We start from the raw sequence: 6,746 nt of genomic DNA on the forward strand, positions 1-6,746 counted from the left end.
GAGCATGGGCAAAAGTATTTCTGTAATGTCTATATTATCTCTGGTATTAATTTCACTGCATTTACCAGCTCCTGCAAAAGGATTCACTGCTCTACATAATGCCCCCAAATTTTCTTAGCTAAACAGAAAAAGCCTAATTCCAAGGAGTTCTAATTCAGCCAGTCTTGGCTTCCTACCTCCTTCTGTGCCATGATCCCTGAACCCCCAGCCACCCTGACGCTAAGAGAAAAGGACTCTTTATTGCATTAACAGCAAGTTACCCCACCTGGCTCTGCTAGGACATCTAGCACATGTGGTGGCCATTTTAATTTGTAAAAGTAATTATCTAAGAGATTCCTTACCTGTATTCTAATCAAAAAAAATCCTCCACCTGGAAAATCGGGGTCAAACTATTCAAGGAGTTTCCTACCCTAAGCCCCACTTATGCAGGGAAGTCAGTTGACCTTGCTGTACCTCAGTTTCCTCACCTATAACATGGGGATAATAATGTAAGGATCAAATACAATAATGTAGACAACACTGCTTTGAAAAATAGGAAGCATTACCATAGAAGATTCTATTTTTCATAACCTAAACGTCAGATAGAAAGCAGAGTTTGTAGCTTTAGGGGAGATTTCTGATTCTGAGCTTCCACTTTTGTAAGAATGACAAATGATGAATCAGAATGAACTGGAAACTTAAGTTTCCATTTTTGAACCACATTTTAACAATGTAGGTAATAACTACACTGATCTAGATATTCCAAAAGTCACATTAAGTTCCCCCAAATAGAAGTGCATCTAATGAAAACACAGATCTCTCTCAAGATAGCGATAGTCTTATTCCTGCTACAGGCCACTCACCTCAGCCCACACATACACAGATGAAGGTCATAAAGGGCTTTCTTCATATCTTGTCTTAAATTTAGTTCATCATACTGGGGACATATGAGATCCCTGTTACCTTCTGGATGAATCCTTCCTCAGGGAGTTGGTTGTGCTCCTTTGTCTGCCCAGCACTTAGCACTCCCCAGCAGGGCACCACTTCTTACCCTACTCTCACCTCCCCGCACCATTTGCATGGAGGAATAATGATTGATTTGCATGTCTGTCACCAGCCCCTACTCAAGTCCGTACACTCTCAAGGGCAGACCACATACGTCTTGTTTATATCTGTGTCCCATGCCTGTGCTGCAGCACCTCTAAAGTGCCTGTCACATAACAGATAAATGCTCATAGCTGCCAATATGACCATTAAACTGAAATCAACTTAAAGGCATCCTGAGACCCTATCACTCTGATTCTAGTCACCAAACCCAATTCACTCAGAGCCACACCCAAACCATTTTCAAACAAATTCTAAGAAATGTGCAATCTGATGAACAGAAGATACCATTTGCAGCCCTAAATACTCAAATGCACCATCAGAACTCTGTGTGAATGAAGAAAGAAGCAATGATTTTCACAGAAAAGGCATTGAAGTGGAGTTTTAAAAAAAATTATCTTCCAGGTTCAGACCTATCATTAACTAACTCTTTGATCTTTGGAAAAAAATCACTCAATCTCCCTGGACCTCATCCTTAACATTAAAGAATCAGACTTTTTTTTTTCCCCATAGTTAATAGAACACCACACTAGAAATCAGTAGTTGATAAGCAATAAACCAGAGAAGGTTATATGCCAGGCACTATCTGAACCATTAACTCATTTAATCCTCACACCAACCCTATGAGGATTTACAAATGAGAAAACCGAGGCACATATTGGCAAAGTGACTTATCTAAGAACACACAGCAAGTAGCAGAGCCAGGATTCAAACCCAAGCATTCTGGATCCTTGCCACACAATACTCCTCCATGTTTGTAAAAATAATCAATATTTTAGAGTGAAGTTTCTCTGAACTTTATTTGTCAAAACAAGAATAATCAGCTCCCCCTGGCTGAATGCTCCTCCGATCCCCACTGCTCATGCCACCATCACCCAGTTAACTCCTGTTCATCTTTCAGAGGTCAAGCTCAATGTCAGTTCCTCAGAAAATCTCTCTGCAACTATCCATCCCAGGTCAGATCCCCTAGCCACGTGTCTTCAAAGTAGAATTTATCTTTCTTTTAGGGCATCTGTCACAATCTAATTATCTATTCATTTGTGTGCTCCTTTGAGCAAAATCTTGCTCCCCACCTCCACCCCTAGACTATAAGCTCCATGAAATCAAGAGCAGTGCCTTTGTGCCACCACACCTCCAGTGCTGGCATGGTGTTCTAAGGCAGCACTCAGTAACCAATTGTCAAATGAGTTCATGACATCTTGAACACTTACCAAGAACACTCTAGTCAAGTTTAAATGCTCTAGTTATTTGGTGAATATTCAGAAATTCCCATCATTTTATATATACACACACAGAAACACATACAAATTCTGAATTTTATATATATACATATACAGATCTGAATAACAAAATTCTGAATTTCATACATATATACACATATATAAAATGAATCTGTTTTTAAAAATCCAACAAAAGCATTCAGAAGCACCTTAATAAGAATAGACACCATTTAAATTCTCAACTTCTACCCTGATTCCTTCTCTTTCCAGATACTGTTTTATCTCCTCAGCAGATGTTCTTGAGATAATTCTGCATAGTAAGTTACCTCATATGTTGGCCAAACACTCTGACCTGAGCTCATGGCTTCTTCACAATATAACTCATGGCAAATATCTTCTGTCACTCCTGGGGGGTTGTAACTATCAGGATCTGCTTTCCTATTATTAATAGTATAGGGGAACCATTATCCTTGGCACAATTATGACAGAAAAATACACTTCAGAAAAGAGACTCATGGCAACATGAAAATGATGCCCAAACACTACAATATTTTGAGACAAAATAAGGAAGAGCTACTGTCCCTCAAAGTGTTTGCCCCTCATAAGGACAAACTGAGCAAACAGACAACTGCACGGCCTTCCCTTACCCAGAAAGCTGATCCCTCAACCTCCCTACATATTGCTGTGTACCTCCAGGCTCTCAGATGTTTTTAGGTATATGAGTCCATGTAACCACTCTGAGGCAGGAACCTCTTAAAACACGCCCTCGTTTTTCCTTCCCAGGCCATGGAATACAGACTGGTAGCTTCCATGGCTTCTGTAACACAGGTTACCTCAGTCAACCCTCTACTCAAATGTCACTGTGGAAGTTACTGCTCGTGCTCCCTCCTTCAAACGGGGTTATACCTAAATCATCCTGCATTTGTCTTCCATGAGGTCTGGGCTATGCCAAGGGTGAGACAAGTAAGGACAGTAGCCTAGTTCTCTTGGGAGGTTTAAGTACTTGGCTTCTGAAGGTTAAATATTGGGTTGTTTAGAGTGAGGAAAAGAAAAACAGTGCAGTAACTATGAGAGATAATGGACGTGTTAATTTTCTTCACAATAGTAATCTTTTTACTATCTATATGTATCCCATAACATCATGTTGTAAACCTCAAATATATGCAATAAAATTTATTTTTAAAAAATAAAGTATTCTCTAAAAAAAGAGAAAGAAAAACAGTGAAAGGAGAGATCTGCCATAAGCGCAAGGACAGCCAGTCATAGCTCTACTTAAAGCCACAGGGAACTTAAAAACTGAAGCCCTTATCATAATCATCATCATCATTTACTCTTCTTTCATTACCAGCAAACCTTACTCCTCTTTTCTCTGAGGACCTTAACATAGGTTACTACCAGAAATTAAAACTACACCCATTAGGCTACCTTATGACAGTCCCCCTGCAGAGACTGAGAGTTCTGCAATTGTGGCCTCGCAACCCTAAAGGATTGCCTGTTAAACCACCCTTCCTCTGAGAGAGAACCAGCCTTCTTCTGAATGAAAAAAGTTCAAATAACAGCTTAAAAAATACAAAACAATTTCTCACCCACGATGAAGAGCATCCAGTAGAAGCAATGCACTGCAATTTCCCACAACTGCAGTTCCTGAGCCCGACTGAAGAGACTTCTGCCGGCACACTAGGTCAGCCTCCAAGCAAACCAAATGCGTGCATTCTGAGGTGGCTGCAGAGACACAAACAGGAACCTCTAAATCAAGGTTCTCGTTTCAGTCATCTGGCCCATTACCCAATTTTTGTTTACACTTTTAGTCTAAAAAGAGGTAATAAATTCAATTTACTGAGGTGAGCCTCACATTCCAGATCTCCTCATGTGTCATCTCCCCTTCTGGATTACAAAATCTCTGAGGGTAGGATCTTGAATCGCATCAGGCAAACATTTGCTGAGAAAGAAATCAGCTTCAGGCAAACACAATACAGTAAATTTAATATTAACATGAAACATGTTTTGATATAACAACCTCTCTTATTTTTTCTCTCAACACAGAGAGGTACAATATAGCAGGCAATCACCCAACCCCTGCTTCCAAAGACATGCCTGCCCAGCCCTCCAACTCACCACGCAGACATGCAGATTTCCTCTGACCATGTGATATCAGCATTTCCAGAATACAGGCAGCAATATATTCCCCTAGAGAATCTCTTGGTCACTTGGACATCCTAGATAAGAACTCAAGCATTCTTCACTTCAGGATATCTCTTGATCTTAAAGTGACCACTTCAAAATAAGTGTTCTTGATGTATATGCCTTCAACCTTGGCTAGATTGGCTTGACCTAGGCATGGGCATACGCCTTTTTTGGAACATGTCCTGTACCAATTGAAAAGCTGTTGAATGTTTGTTCTCCTCAAGGACTAAGCTGTATGGTCCTTGAGAAGTGGTGTGTTGGTAAGCCAGCAATTTCCGTAGTATATATACTCCCACCAAGGTCTATTTCAAGCTACCAACAGATAACAACCACTCGCAAAATCCCTAAAAGTTTAATAATCAGCTCTTTCTGTGTGAGCTGGCTCCAGCACACCACTGACTCTATGCAGGTTCTTGCTGGGGTACAGCTACCTCAAGAATGACTGGTTGCTTGATGCTGAAAACCACAAACCCCCCCCTCTTTCACACAACTCCCATCTTATACGTAGATATACAACAAAAGGTAGTCAGTAGGTGCAAAGAAATTTATTAACTATGATGTGGTAAAGATACTAAGAGTTACACTGTACGTGGCCCAACAGTGCAGGCCCTCCTACAAAAAAACAAAAACAGACATTGAGATGCAGTAGTTAAAAGTCCAAAATTGGAGTCAAAGGAATGGAACTGCCTCATCAAAGTCTTGAGATGTGCAATTAAATAACAGTCTTTATTAATAGTTCATTCCCTATGGGTCTTCTTACAGCTCCCCTTTAGAACCACGATATAGTGATACAGTAGAACATTCAGATTCAGGATTTTGCCTCCAGATTTTTTTTTTTTTTTAAACAAGGACATTCAACCTTCCCTCTTGAAGCACCAGTGTCCATTTCAGGAGCTGCAGAGACCTAAGATGTTCTCCCAAGTAGCCCAAAATAACAGGTAACATGGGAAATACAAAGTACTTTGTAAGTTCACATTTCACAGCAGAATTAAGAGCCTAATGCATAAAACTCATAAGATAATGCAACCACATATAAAGACTTCAGCAGCCAAAGAAAAATTCTGAAAGGACTTTTAAACTCTTCTGAATTAAATTCCCTTTCTAGACAAGGCTGGTCTCCACATGGTATGATAAGAACCCATGAAGCAACACAAAGAAAAAAAGAGAGAATAGCACCTTAGAAGATATTTAAACAGTAGGTTAAACAAACATACAAAAGCCACGTTATTTTCCTTCCATCCTTAAAGAAGGCAGATGTCCACACACTGCTTTGTGCTCCTTTGAAGAAAAAAACTGTAATCCAAATATAAGGGATGATGAAGGAAACTGACAGCAGCCTATGACTGGGATATGACCACAAACCCTTGGAGCAGACTAAATTATCAGCTTACTCCCTTACCATGAAGGACTCTATTATTCAGTCATTTATAAAAGAAGGGAATGGTTCAAATCATGATTGAAGCTACAAAATAACATGACTGAATATTCACAGAGCACCATTTACCTAAAGAGGCAAACAACCACACTGGATTAATCCTCACAACATACCCGCAAAAAAAATTACAAGAAGGTCTAGCCAAAACTGGTTCCTCATTTAATGGGATGTGGCTTTAAGTGGGTTCCTGTAACAGCATCTATTTCTCAGAGAAATAAGGCAAAAGGACCCACAAAAGTCCTCCTCACAATTAGATCTTTATCTTCAAATCTCCAGGAGCCCAAATTATTTACTGTCATTGCTCAAATTGTTTTTCTCTCTCTGTTGAGGTTTCAGAAATGGTCTCCTTAGACTGGCCACAGACAACCACATACTTACCAAGTTGCCCAAAGAACTGTGAAGTTTAGTCACTAGAAAAACAAACTGCCGATCTTATCTTTGCCTCTTATACTTCCTTACGTGACCAGGGGTAATTCACCATGTCTATCAACTAACCAGATGCTCTAATCTATGAACAAAGTTACCAGAAGAGGCCAAACAAATCTATGAGACAGATCTCACAAGCCAAATTTTAAAAATTAGATCTTGGCAAGAAATAGAAGTGATTTTTTTAAAAATAACATATATAATATATAATGCTATAATATGGAAACTTCCCGAGCCACCTATTCAAGAATCATGGAAAGAGACCATCCTGTGGAAAAATAAAGATGGGGGAGGGAATCATTTTTGTCTCTCATAATCCAGAAGTGAATCCTATAACTTTATTACAGAAGACTACTTAATTATACACTGTCAATCCTTCCTGACATGTCATACATAGG

Source organism: Cynocephalus volans, chromosome 4 (genome assembly GCF_027409185.1).
Source record: "Cynocephalus volans isolate mCynVol1 chromosome 4, mCynVol1.pri, whole genome shotgun sequence".
Lineage (NCBI taxonomy): Eukaryota > Metazoa > Chordata > Mammalia > Dermoptera > Cynocephalidae > Cynocephalus > Cynocephalus volans.